A 14,217-nucleotide genomic window follows, 5' to 3' on the forward strand; every position below is an offset into this window, starting at 1 on the left:
TGTCGATGGGAGTGCTTATGTTGTATTTCTTCATTTTTACTTTAAAGCTAACGCTAGCGTTATCATCCATAAGTGATATACCAGATGGTGATGACGCTGCGTTTTACTCTTGTTACGACGCTGAATTGGGCGGCTGCAATGTTAACCCGTGTTCAGCGGTAAACTTTAGACTCGCCCGGTTAGCAATCAGAGAGGTACCGATTTCACGAAACAGTGCTCTGTAAAAGAAGAAACTCACAAAGACACAAATATTACTTTTGTGTTGAATGACTTATACGATTTGCAGCATGGGGAACTATTTGCTTCAGCTCCAGTCAATTACAGTTAATTATCAAAGTTCTTTCGAGTAATTTCAGCTCAGCTCACAATTTCTCAATCCCCCACCTATTCTAAAATTGAGCGTAATCGAAACCACACAATTTATTTTAGGCCTAAGGCAAAAATGAAGCAGAACAAATAGTGAAAAGCACAAATGCATCATACTACCATATTCACAATTATGTAAATTAAGCTAATTTGAAAATATGCATTTTTAATCAAAATCTAATCATTTAGCAATGATAGCAATAACTGTAAAGAATATTTATAAGCTTACATACTGAATTTCTTATAATTCGATTTAGGATACCGATAAGAAACAGGGAGACATGTCTATCTCCTCCCTCCCCCCACCCCCAACCCCCGCCCCACCCGCCCCACGTTTGTGGGAGGTAAATTTACTAGTATTTAAAAGAATTACCTTACAAGAGGTGGCACAATTAGCCACTGTATCGGTAGTAGAGTCTGGCTTTATACATTCTCCACCGAATTCGGTTCCAACAAAATTAGTACAGGAGTAACATTGTATTGATACAGCATTGTCTGCGAGTAATCAAAGTGAGAGAAATATTTGTATATCACTCAATATTATAATTTACTAAAAGCAATGTGTAACATTCTCGTGAGTACTAAAATTGTAACCAATGCACACAGCATTATTTGATAAAATGACAGCTTTCGACTGAGTGCAAACTTTTAGTCTTGTTCACGCGGTGATAGATGGCGCTGTTTATGATCATGTACAAAGGAGACGTAGAGTCAATACATTATCACATTTTTAATCCAACCCCTCTAACACAATCTCTCTAAAATACACATTCCCTATCCCTGATATACTTGCCCCTAGTACGACCAGTATTTATACTTGCAGCAATAGGACAGCGCACCAAGTACTAGCTGACAGACAACATGTGCAATGGGAAGGCCTGTCACAGGGCTGCAGTGGAACGGATTAAAATTGGGATGAGTTGTGAACATTATACAATTGTAAATTGAAGGGACGAGTTTAATTAGGATGATTTTAAATAGGGACGATTGATCATCACCGGGGTACCAACACTGGCATTTTAAGTCTTACCAATTAAACGCCGGGCAACTACCATAACTGACATTTACAAATAGAAATGGGAACCAGAAATAGTACGTACTTGCTTGCTTGCTTGCTTCCTTACTTACTCCCTTCCTTCCTTCCTTATGGATGGAAAGTGCAGCCAGCTCTGACACTCAAAATAAGTATACACAGGGCAGCCAGCACTGTACTCCCCAATAAAAGGGCTGCCTGCACCGATACTCACTAATAAGAGGGCAGCTAGCACTGATACTCACTACCGAAAGGGGCAGCCAGCACTGATACTCACCAACAAAAGGGCAGCCGGCTCTGACATATACTGATGGTCAGTAAAAAGCGCACTGCTACTAAAATATAATTATCATTGATATTTATAAATAGGATGACTTGCATGGATACTGATGGAGACAGGATAGCCAGCACCACTATGTACTGATCAGAGGGCAGTGCTAACAATTGTACTTACCAATGGAATTTCATGGAACAACTAGGACTGCTACTTACCAATGGAGAGGGCAATAAAAAACAACAACATGACAGTCCACTTCAACATCTTGCTAAATATACGTATTTACCTGAAATTAGGAATTAGATGGAATGTAAGAACATATTTAATATGGCATGCCTTTCCTTCTAAGCTATAATTGTCAAATATTTACACATGTGAGGGTTAAATCGGAAAGTGTGGTCTTTTCTGGGTGGGTACCACTTTTACTTTGGTCATTGGGTTGGGGGGAAGGGCCTGAGGACAGTTTGAGAAAATCCATGATGTTTAACACCTGCAAGTCAGTTAAAAATGACCGTCCACTAAAGGCAAACAGTTACGAATTCGCCAAAACGTTGACATATTTGTTTGCTACACAGCCAGCATGCATCATACGATATCCAAGATGCAACTGTTCGTAATACTAGTGTCACCTTTAATTTGTATGTCTTTTGTAGTACCATAAAGAATTTAAGCAGGACCTACTTCGCAAAGCTACTATCAATGTACAGGTTGTTTACGAGGTAACATTACAAGAACGTACTATCATGGCTAACTTTGTCTTTATGTATGATTACGTGTACATATATCACCATGTTACTGACGCGTGACACTTGGTTTTCGCGTTGGCATTATACGTCCATGCTACGTCAATAAGCAGGACTTTTATGATGTGGTAGTAAGCCTACCTCTATAACATATAATATGCAGGCGTACTTAGCAATTACCATATTACAGAATACAAGATGAGCCTAACAAACATAATACAACATAAACTTCTCATTACAATCCAAGTTTTAGGTTGGCTGTGATCCTGTGACTGTAATTACACAGTTACCATGTCTGAGCTTGCGCATATATACTATCTTCTAATCCAACTTATTTGTTTTTAAGGAGCAATGTTGCCTGATGTTGTGTTAGTAACAGCGTCATAGTCACGTTGCTGTGCAACAAATGAACCGCAAACAAACCGCAAGAATACACAATAATATGAACGATATTTTCTTCGCCAAAATCTTGATCGGAAGATCAAGAAGGAACTACATGTCATATATTTTATTTGTATGGAAAGTACAATCTATATGTAGTACTGTAACAGTGTAAATGAGCAATGTTGCCTGTTTTGTTGTCAGTAACAGCGTCATAGTCACGTTGCTATGCAACAAACAAACTGTAAACAAATCATGCATTACGGAGTCGGAATGAAATACGATGATCGCGAATCAAGGAACCAAAAGTAGTTATGAAAGTAAGTCTTTTTAAGAGCAACACTGAATTCATGGATGAAACTGACTCTCCTGTTTCATAACTTTGAACAGTTCAAACGCAACTAAACAACCATTTTCGAGGTAAACATGTCTCCATTTGTCTGTTTACAACCCCCCCCCCCCCGGAGACCTACCAGTAAATATATGATACATCTACAGCAAGTTATTCGTAGAGGGTTCGAACTTTTATAACGATTTTTGGGAATGTTTAATAGCTGTATATAACGACAGTGACCGTAACGTTGCGCGCTTTGACCAATACTTTGACTTATGACCAGCACGGTAATTTGCTATACGTTGGTGACTGTGTTTTCTCTTCGAGTATACGTTTGAAGTGGTTGTGTAATGTGTTGACGTGACATGGCAGTGTTGTATTGTATGTATCGACGTGTGTCTTGAAACTAGTAATGAATTACTCTATTTTGACGGTCAAGAACAAGTCCATGAACCTTCATTTATGAGCAGGACTCAGTTTTGATAGGATTACTTGATTGTGTTGATGTTAGGTCTGTTGATACAAAATATCTCTATAGTTACGACAGTGTCTGTTAGCGCTACAGCGAACTAAACGTGGGATAAGCAAAATATTTCCCCAAAAGTATCTTGTAGTTGATAATAAAATTCAACTCACCTTTCCAAGTACTGAAATAAACCTAAATTATTCGTAGCCAGTAGGAGTTCACTTTACCGGTTTGTTAGCCTGACTACAGGTGTCACAAAATAGTCTGTCTTTTATACTCTTACCAGTCTTTCAAATAACCACATCGATCATTTGTCGTTGGTATTTTGAACAATACGGGGGGCTTATTATATATGCGTGTCAGTGCAGTAAGGTCATATGTGCCTATACAATTCATAGCAGATACGACCCAACCTTACTGCACTGAAACGACAATATCTTTGAGAGGACTGACATGCTAAAAAAAAACAAAAGAAAACTGGCATGTGATGACGTAAATCTACAAGTTACCGTCACCGATACCACTCAGGTGGGGGTGGGGGTGGGGGTATAGCTATTACCTTTGTTATTTCATTGGAATACAAAGTATACAAATGTTCATGGAGTTCTTCTTTTCGAATTCATGTCTTTCAGGCAATGGAGTATAGATTATCTATGCTTGGAAAGAATGCATTTTGGACTATTGGTATATAGATATGCAAGTTTGTATAACGAAGGCCATATTTACGTATTTCTTAAAAAACAACAGAACAAAAAATATGGGTTTTACTTTAAGAAATGTATCCCCATCATTTCATAAAAAAAGGGAGAGAATGTTTTGTAGTGTACCTGCCTCCCACATTATGAATGAATCATTCTCGGATATGTCGGTACAAAAATCAGACATAGGGCCTGGGGTGTCAAATGTTCATGTGTTACCTATTCAAAACCTTCATGAACCAGTATATAAGCAGGTGAGACAAAAGGTGTAGTCTCTTCCCCTGGCCACTAACCAAGAAGTCGGAGTTGTCTTAGCGAGACAGTCATATATATCAGAAACTGGAAGCAGTTACCCTGCCACTGGAGCCAACATTGTAGTTACACGCATCTGTTTTGTGAAGTCCACAGTACAGCCTAAGTAATGCATAAAATGGACAGGTAGGCATTATACCTAATTGGGTTCCATGACACGTTAGTTCAATTGGCGGCCCCAACTGTTCTTTGTTCAGTTCAGTTCAGTTCAGTTCAGTTCATTTCGGTTCACGGAACTAGTAATCCTAATTGGATTCTAAACATCCCTCTGTTCTGTAGCATAACATGAGTCAATAGCATTTGTTAAAAGCATTTGTTGACACTGCACTGTCCGGTAGCTTGTTCGATTTACTCTACATGTAAAGAAGTGTTTACAGATGTCGCGTCGCGCATATGGTTTCTGGAGTTTATTTGAGTGTCCTCTTGTTGAGTGATATTCTGCAGTCTGAAAGCGTAGCTTGCATTGGTCAATATTGTTGATAAGTTTATATACTTGGATCATGTCACCTCTACATATTCTCTGACTCAGTGTTGTCAACTGTAACGGTCTCAATCTTTCTTCATACGTGAGGTTCATCATACCGACTACCATCTTTGTAGCTCGTCTTTGTACTTTCTTTAATTGTGAAATTGTTAATGGAATAATAAAGTTTGGATTCATTTTTGCTTTGGAAGATACGGTCTGAGGCAAGGGGCGTCTATCTGCTCCCTGACTGGGCCACTTCTAAACGATCCAGGTTAACCATGAACATTGTGTGTAGTCTGAGCTAATTCCCTAAAAGTCCAAGTCTATCCCGGAGTGAGAGAGACTAACATTGGAGGAGGGTTATGTTAACAGTAGAGGTCATCCCTCTAATTTGTTACAAAATGTCTCTCTGTAGTGACCATGCCCTGAATGGAAAATTCCAGTTGAGGTCGAACAAACTGTTTATAAAGCCTTCACTGTGAAGGACCTTTTAATCAATCCAAGTGTTCGGTTTGCCTTTTTTGCTGATTCAGCACATTGAACGGATGGTTTCAGTGACTCGTGTACAATGATTCCTATGTCCTTTTCATTTGGTACTGTTGTGAGTATAGATCCCTCCATTGTATATTCCATTTTTGTGTTTCTCGTACCTACATGCATGATCTTGCATTTTGCTACATTACAACTCTATCTTGCCCATTCACATACTATTCGGTGATTTTAATCTGTAGTACTTCATGGTCTTGACGTTTGGCTACTGGTGTGTACACTTTTGCGAATTTATTGATGCTAGAGGTTACACCCTGATCGATATCATTAATGTATATAAAAAATAACACTGGTCCAAGAACGGCGCCCTAAGGCACACCGCTTGTTACATCTTGCCATTGAGAACAACATATTGCTTTCTGTTACTCAGCCATTCCTGGATTCATTTTGCAATCTTCCCACCAATTCCAAGGCATTGTATTTTCTTGAAAAGTCTTACATGTGGTACTTTGTCAAAAGCTTTGGTAAAGTCGAAATAGATAATGTTCACTGCCGTATGCTGTCAACTGCTTTTGTTACATCCTCTAGGAATTCAAGCAAGTTTGTCAGACACGATCTGTCAGAACGGAAACCATGTTGTGTGTTTGTGATTATGTTATTTAGTTCTAAATGCTTTGCAATTTCATCTCTAAGACATGTCTCGAGTACCTTGCCAACCACCGGTGTGAGGCTGACCGGCCTGTAATTTCCAGGGCTTGACTTGGATCCTTTCTTGAATATTGGGGTAATGTTTGCAACTTTGCAATCATGTGGGACTTCGGAGTTTTGTACAGAGCTGTTGAAAATGACTGCGCTAATATGTCTGCAGATTCTTTCAGTATCATTGGATAAACTTGATCAGGACCCGGTGACTTGTTGGGATTTGATGACTTCAAATGTGCATATACTGTATCTTCCGTTATGAATATATCTTGTAGGTTACTAGCAGTAATACCCATGTCCATATTGCCTGGTTGGGGTACATTTATCGTGTCCTCCCTCGTGAAAACTGGTGTGAAAAACTGGTTGAGCTCATTGGCTATACTTAAATCATTACCACAAATTGTTCTGCTGTCCCTTTTGAGTTGATAAATCGATTCTTTTGCTCGTTGCTTTGATCTAATATATGCATAGAAAGCTTTTGGGTTTTTCCTACAGTTCTGTGTCAAGTTAATCTCGTAGTTCTAGATCTCCTTTGCTTTCTTTACTAGTTTTGTACATTCCTTTTGTACACTTCTGTATGTTGTATAGTCGTCTTTATGGTTGGAATTTACATATTTCTTTCATAATTTCATCTTTTTCCTTATCACTCTGAGTAAATCATTTGTCAAAGTTCCTTCTTCTTCTTCTTCTTCTTCTTCTTCTTCTTCTTCTTCTTCTTCTTCTTCTTCTTCTTCTTCTTCTTCTTCTTCTTCTTCTTCTTCTTCTTCTTCTTCTTCTTGTAGTAGTAGAAGGAGTTCTAATAGTCGCTCTCAGTTCGTTGTTGGATTTTCCGGTAGTTTGGACTTTCCTTGCCACAATTTTCAACATTTCGAGGAGTTATTGTCTACTGCACCTTTTTGGAGGATTATCAGTGCCAAGTATCAGTGGATTGCTGAGATTTTTGCAGATTGTTTTTTGGTGATTGTCACCTTCTCAATCGGCCAATATGGCGGCCGTGCGAGCGCCGCCTTATGGTTATGGTGATGACCACACCTTGGTTAAATTGACCATGAAGAATGCCGTAAAGATGGAGAGCATAGAAGGTGTAAGTGTTAATAACTATGTGGAAAAGATAGCTGAATTGGTACAAGAAAATGAAATACTAGCCGCTTCAAGAATGAACAAATCAGTGGTTGTTTTTCTGAAAACGATTGATTTAGTTGATAAGGTATGCACAACCGGACTGACAATAAGCGATGAATTTGTCCAGCCCCAACCGATGGTTAAACCAGCTACAAAGGTAATACTATCCAACGTTCCACCTTTCCTTCCTCACAGTTTACTTGCTGAAAAACTAGAACAATTTGGAAAGGTAATTTCAACAAGTTTCCGATTTATTCCACTTGGTTGTAGAAAACAAGGTCTCCGACATGTGAAATCCTTTCGACGCCAGGTGTTCGTTATTATGAAACAAAGCAATATCAGTGGTGTTCTACATATTCTCTATGGTGGACAGAACTATCAAATTTACATTTCTACTAATGAAGTCAGATGTTTCCACTGCAAAAACAATGGTCACATACAGAAAAACTGTCCTTACATACAGCGTGATGGTGTGGCTGAATTAACAAATCAGAGAGATTCCGCCAATCAGGATTCAGTGGATAGACAAAATAACACCGGGGAAGAGAGCATTGCTGAAAAACTGGTTCATCAGAATCAAAAGTCAACAGATGACATTAACGGAGACGACACTGATCTGGATAACGCTACTGAAAGTGCTAGTAACATCGTCGACGGAGACGAACCAAACTCACAATTTGACATCGGGGAAATGATAACTGAACAAATATATGACAACATGTCTCAACCTTCCACAAGGAAAAATAAACGTGGCAGATCCCCTAGCCCCGATCAAAGCTATGCATCCGTAACTCCTTCTGAAAAAAAGCGGTGTGACAAGGATAAGGAACCCGACGATCGATCAGTACAACCGTCTCCTACAACATCGCATGATCAGAACGAGGTGTCAGATGACAAAGGTACCCCTCCTACAAAAGAAGATAAACAGACTAAAACTGCCGATGAAGAAAGGGTACGACCCCCTCCTTCGCATTCAACCCAGAATCGTGACCCTGATGAAGAGAGAGTAAACACCCCTCCTTCAAATAAAAACGGCATTGATGAAAGCTCTACAGGGGAGTTTGTATCTCCGTCTGCAAAACAATCTGTGTCTTTTGAAGAGGATACGTCATGGCAACGTCAGCCATTGATATCTCTCCATGAACCTGATAACAGTCATCAAAGTATACCGTGTAGCCTTCCGTCCTCATATCCTCCTCCATCTGGGATTCCAATACAGAATTCATATTCTGTCCTCACCGATGTTGAAGAATCAAGTCAAGATGATGATGCTGAATCATTTTGCTCGACTTTTTCCGATCTGTCGGCGGTCAGCGACGTATCTGACCAGTCAGTTGTGACACTGTCCCAGAAATCACTAGTTGAATTCATCGAAGAAATCAAATTTTCAAAGAAAGCTATAGAAAAATCACAGGAATATTGTTCCGATTTAAAATTGCTAATAAAATCCCTGTCACACCTTCATAAATCAGGTGTTCTTTCCAGTCGACAGAAAACCCGAGTTGGGAAATTGGTACAGAAAATCAAAGTCCACCTCAAACATACGAACTAACTATGGCTTTGAACAGACTTTATCTAATAACAATGGTGTGCCTGACGCTGTCAACATTTAACGCACGTGGGTGCAGGGATGCTATGAAACGTTATGAAACCTTCGAATTTCTGAAAAATAATCAAAGATCAGATGTCTATTATGTCCAAGAAACCCACTCTCAACCTTCTGATGAAGATGTATGGAGATTGATCTGGCGTGGACAAGCTGAATTCTCACATTTAGCTTCAAATAGCGGAGGAGTTGCGATATTGTTTTCACCCAAAATGAAAGTTGATATTGTAGAAACCCGGTCTGTTATACCAGGCAGACTTCTTTACGTGAAAGCAGTCGTCAATGACCACATCTGTAACTTTATCAACATTTATGCGTCGGTTGATCATAATGAACGACTAAATAATTTTATTGTACTAAAAAGACTCTTAAATGAACTTCGAAATAATGAAACTATTATACTAGGGGGTGATTTCAATTGTACGATAGACGCAGGTAAAGATAGACGAAACGGGAAAGAACCAGATCAAAAATGTGTAGACTTCCTGTCGAATACCATCAATAGATTCAAATTAGTTGATGTCTGGAGACGTTTCCATGGTGATGATTGTGCCAACTACACTTGGAGGAGACAGAACAGTGCAGCAAGACTCGATCGCTTCTATATACCTAAAAACTTTTGTAGTAGAACCCAGTCTGTTTCTATAGAACCTGGTATCAACTCTGATCATGCTTTGGTAAAGCTTGTAATGTCACAGACACAATTTAAACAACGTAGTTCAAGTTGGTGTCTGAACACTGAGTTATTATTAGATGAAGAATATTGTAATTTAATTGAGGAATTTTGGTCACGTTGGCAATCTTGTAAAGTATCGTATAATTCACTTCAGCTATGGTGGGACATGGGAAAACTTAAAATCAAGCAATTGACACAACAATATTGTATTGAAAGGAAAAATCGTAAAGAAAATTTAAAGCGCGATCTTGAATCCGAATTACATAATCTTGAACTGTCGCGTACAAACGGAGACAATGTCACTGCTGCTATTGATGAAAAGAGAAATCTATTGGACAAAATCATGAAATCACAGGTGCAAGGAGCAGTGATTAGGTCAAGATTCAAACAGCTGAACGAAAGTGACACTTCAACCTCGTTCTTCTATGATTTAGAAAGGTACAGGGGAACAAAAAAACTTATGACACATTTACGTCTTCCAGACGGAGAAATTACGGAAAATCCGTCGGAAATCCGTCAAATTGCAAGAAATTTTTATTCTGAGTTGTACGCTCCGGATGAAATTTCTACTGAAGCTCAAAATCTCATTTTGGACGATTTACCAAAACAAGATGAAGAACACAAACAGTCCCTAGACATGCCAATTACTTATGAAGAGTTAACTGACTCACTTAAGCAACTTGGGAGAAACGCTTCTCCAGGTATCGACGGGTTACCGTCAGAGTTTTATCAAAAGTTTTGGCATCTCATTGGGAAAGATTACCACGACGTTTTTACTGGCGCTATCGATGATGGGCTACTCCCTCTATCATGTAAAAGGGCGATTTTGACTTTGATTCCAAAAAAAGGAGACAATAGCCTGATCAAAAATTGGCGTCCCGTTTCGATTCTTTGTTCGGATTATAAAATACTGACCAAAGCTCTTTCGTTACGCCTCCGGACAGTGCTCAGTAGTATTATTCATATTGATCAAACATACTGCATTCCTGGCAGACATATTTCTGATAACATTAACCTTCTGCGTGATTCAGTTCACTATGCAAATGAACAAAATATACCTCTCGCTATTTTGTCGTTGGATCAAGAAAAGGCTTTTGACCGTGTCCACCATAACTACCTGATCAATACATTAAGTGCATTTGGCTTTGGTCCAACCTTTATTAAGTACATCCAACTTTTATATTCAAACACAGAGAGCTTACTGAAATTAAACCATTCGCTGACCCCTCCGTTATCGTTCAGTCGTGGAATTCGACAAGGGTGTTCCCTATCTGGTCAACTGTACTCAATCTGCATTGAGCCTCTGCTTCATAAAATACGTTCGCAGAGTAGCATGCGTGGACTCGAACTTCCTAAGTCTAACGGAAAACGCTGCCATTTGTCAGCATACGCAGATGACGTTAACTTTCTAATTACACGTGACAATGACTTAAAAGAATTACAGCATTGGCTTAATATTTATGAGAAGGCTTCCAATGCTCGTATCAATTACTCCAAATCTGAGGGTCTATGGTGTGGTCGCTGGGGAAAGCGTAGCGATACACCCATGGACATTAAGTGGTCATCAAAAGGCCTAAAGGTTCTGGGTACTTTCATTGGTAACGAGAATTCATACGCTGAAAAGAATTGGGATGGTGTAGTTCGAATAATTGACGAAAAATTAAATAACTGGAAACGTTATGCGACAGCAATATCTTATCGTGGTCGTGTCTTAGTGACTAATCAGCTTGCCGCTACTAAGATCTTACATCGCTTAGCTGTCATGTCTCCACCTAAGGAAGTTGTCGAAATCCTTCAACAGAAAATTGAAAACTTTTTTTGGCAGGGGCGTCATTGGGTGGCGAAGGAAACTCTGTATCAACCCGTAAAGAAAGGAGGACAAGGTCTCATTCATATCCAATCTCGTTTAAAGGCATTCAGATTACAATATCTTCAACGTTATCTGTACATGGATAAAGAGCACCCGTGTTGCTACTTTACCGACTACTACTTAGGAAAAGTTGGGATGCTAGGTTACGACAAACAGCTTTTCTGCGTTGACCTAACCAAGTTACACGTAGATCGAGATTCTCCAACTTTCTATCACGAACTGTGGATGACTGTAACATGTAAAGATATTGACATCAATCGAAACGGTGAACCCACAACAATTGGAGAAATTCTAAATGAACCAATTTTCCTGAACAATTTGATTATAAATCCAATTACAAGACATTCGTTTTCTCCAGACAAATTTGCAGAATCTGGCTTGACTAAAGTTACAGACCTTATCCATCTAACTGAAAGAAGGTGGAAAACTCCACAGGAGCTATCGTCCTCTCTTACAATTCATTCGCGTCGCATTATTACATTGAAATTAAATACTTTTCAGCAAGCCATTCTGAATAGGTTTGACGACAAAGTAAAGTCATTCTTTGATAATCAAATCTCAACCGACGATCTCTCATCACGGAATACACGTTACCACTACACACTTAGTACTACAACTGAAGGTAAAGAGCACGACATCCAATGTTGTCTCTACAAGCTCGAAAAAGGTGTAATTTACAAATTTCTAATCGAAAATCTTCTAGCTAATTCTGACAGACTAAGTAGTATTTGGGTAGACTTATTGTCAACCCCCCTAAATATAAAACCTAACTTTGGCATTATTTATGACACTCCTGTTTACAAGAAAGAGGGCGACATACAGTGGCGCTTCCTTCACGGTGCTATCTCCACGGGTACTTACTTACATTCAGCTGGTTACACTGACAATGATAACTGCCCTTTCTGTAACAGCAATCGCGATACTTTACTCCATATGTTTGTAGAATGCGTAAGGCTTCAAGATTTTCTCCGCATTATTGAGAAACTGGTGGAGAAAATTAGCGGTGACGATATAGTTCCTCAAATTTGGTATATTTTTGGCCCTCCATATAGAAAAGGCCAAAAAGCTGTTATGCGTTTGATTAACTTCATTTTCATAAATGCTAAACTTGCCATCCATGTTTCGCACTACAACAAGTTGAAAGAGAAATCAAACATTGATGTTCTTGACTTATTTAGATCACGTCTAAAGTCGCGTTTAATGGTTGAATTCCAATATTGCCAATTTACCGGCAACCTGTTACACTTCCAAACGTTTTGGGCAATGAATTCAGCCCTCTGTAAGGTCAAAAACAATGATATCCTTTTCTGTATATAGAACGTCGTTGTGAACTTCATCAGTTATTCCTTGTTTACCTTTGCAGATGATGTAATTTTAATGTAATTTGTAAATTTTGTATAGTCGCATTAAACGTATCTGTGAAAATCAAAATCTTCTTCTTCTTCTTCCTCCTTGTTGGTATAAACTCGTCACTTGCTTTAGATAATGCGTTTCTATAAGGAACCACCATTTTGCTTCTGTATTTTTTAGTTTGTCTAATTCCTGCCATGAAGTGTTAGTTAATGTGTTTTTTATTCCTTCCATATCAGCACCCTCAGGCATTTCTTGTCTTCATTTTCTGGCAATATGACAACACCCATCCACATTACAAATTCTACAATTACATGACCACTTGCTCCCAAATGACCATTTGACGTCAAATATCATTCCCTTTTCACTGGACAATACCAAGTTTAGACAGTTTTCTGCTCGGGTTGGGAAGTTTACATGTTGTACCTTGTATCAGAAATCTGTCCTGTATCGCTTCCATAAAACTGCACCGATAGCTGCTAGAGTTCAAGGTTTCTCAATCAATGTCTGGATAGTTGAAATCACCTGCAATAACCACTTGGTTGTTACTTATTTCTTGTATGAATTTAATCAAACTATTGTTGTTAAGTTCACTGCTATTTGGATATCTGTAGATTACTCAAAGTAGTAAAGGTGGGCTGTGTTGAGCTTTAACTCTATACCACACTGAATTAGGAAAGTTACAACTTTGATAAATGTTGATAATTTGAATATTGTCCTCTTCCTCCTTGTGTGGCCATCCTATCTTCTCGTACTGGTAAGCGATAACCTTCTATGAGAAGTTCTGCATTAGATACATCTGCGTGAGTACCGCGAGTCCACGATTCAGTTATTGCAATGACATCATAGTTGTACTCATGTACAAGCCCTTTCAACTCATCAACTTTGTTCATAACACTCTGGGCATTTGTATAAAACCATTTCAATCCTGAAATTATGTTCTGGTAAATTTCCTGTATTGCATCCTGATCCTTTTTCCATCTACCTGCCTTTGTCTGGTTTCTTTCTGAAGTATGATATTCAATAACTGTTTTCCTTCTATCCATACTTGGACAAATAAATATGTTTTTAATAATTTACATCACCCCTTGACGGGGTATTCTTTCCATATACATTTACTTAATTTTTAAGATCTTCTATTTAGTTTTTTACACTTGTCTGGCTGCAGCAGCAGCTGAAAAATCTACTATCCTGCCTTTCCTTATCTTCAAGTGTACGTCCCCCGCGTCGCTTCTCTGTTTCAACTCTAGTCTCAATTTTCTATCTTTATCTTGTTCTTGCTTTGTTAAATCTGGTGAGATGTAAATATTCTGGAATTGCTCTGTA

The 14,217-nt window shown here is 38.8% G+C and overlaps 1 protein-coding gene across 1 annotated transcript in view; it reads right to left on the reverse strand.

Annotated features, from left to right (window-relative positions):
- The window catches only part of LOC144453576 (uncharacterized), a 35,597-nt gene extending 31,668 nt beyond the window's left edge, over nt 1–3,929 (reverse strand). The window contains exon 1 of the mRNA XM_078144900.1: nt 3,771–3,929. The gene's annotated coding sequence lies outside the window, so the exon portion shown is untranslated. The remainder of the gene's footprint in view (nt 1–3,770) is intronic.
- Between the last annotated feature and the right edge of the window lie 10,288 nt (nt 3,930–14,217).

Source organism: Glandiceps talaboti, chromosome 1, assembly GCF_964340395.1.
Source record: "Glandiceps talaboti chromosome 1, keGlaTala1.1, whole genome shotgun sequence".
Lineage (NCBI taxonomy): Eukaryota > Metazoa > Hemichordata > Enteropneusta > Spengelidae > Glandiceps > Glandiceps talaboti.